The sequence below is a fragment of the Arachis ipaensis genome, chromosome B05 (genome assembly GCF_000816755.2).
Source record: "Arachis ipaensis cultivar K30076 chromosome B05, Araip1.1, whole genome shotgun sequence".
NCBI lineage: Eukaryota > Viridiplantae > Streptophyta > Magnoliopsida > Fabales > Fabaceae > Arachis > Arachis ipaensis.
In genome coordinates this window covers 3,506,128-3,507,191 of record NC_029789.2, presented here as the reverse complement: position 1 = coordinate 3,507,191, position 1,064 = coordinate 3,506,128, and positions in this window count along the sequence as shown.

Here is a 1,064-nt window from a genome sequence, read left to right as displayed (position 1 = left end):
GGCGACAGGGATAACGGTGGAAAGAGAAGACAGTAATAAATGGGAGGTAGAAAGGTAGAAGGAATTAAAATAGGGAGGAGAGGGAGAGTTATAAAGGTTAGGAATTTTCAAAAAATTTGTGTCTCATAAATTGTGTCATAGTGTCACAACTTGAAGGAAATACACTAAATACATATTTTTTATGTACATCTGTGTTACTGTGTATAACTATGTCTATTAAAATTTGCCAATGAATTATAGCTAAAATGACATAATCTTCCCATACTCAATATACACGTGCCACTGTCTCCATGTCTCTAGTGAATAGACAGATACATTAATCAAACATGACCTAACTTAGCAAAGTACATTAATCAAACACAAGAACTAAAATTCATGTCTAGATATTGTTATGACACCAACCCAAGTAATTAACTAAATGATTCTTTTTATACAGGATGCAATGGTGGGTGGAACTGAAACCACATCAAGAACAATGTTATTGGTGATGGCAAGGCTAACGCAGAATCCAGAGACAATGAAAAAATACAAGCAGAATTGGATGCAGTAATAGGATTGGATAACACCATTGAATCAGAATCACAATTGTCCAAATTAAATTACGTAAAAGCTACAATAAAGGAAACACTTCAATTGTGTTGTGATAAGGATACTTTATCATACCTTACGTGGATGACCATTTTCCATGATATATAGTTTCTCAAGAATGACTTCATTTAATATGAAGTTGAAAAAGTTACCTTATGTACGTGTATAAATAGAGGCTTAAGCCTCTAACAATTACACACAAGCAATAATACAAATACAAAATCTTTTCTTTCTTTCTACGTACAAAAGTTCTTTTCTATTCATATATTACAACAACAACAGAATAAATATATTATCCTTCCTTCCTTCTCATACAAATAAATCCTCTTTTATGTTACAATCAAATACCCTTCTCCTTATATTACTATTACAATTCTTCCTCTTCTTTTATTTTATAAGTATTTTAAATTCTATTTTCTATTACTCTTTACATATAATATTAATAGCAATATTAACCATCTTTATTATATTGAGAT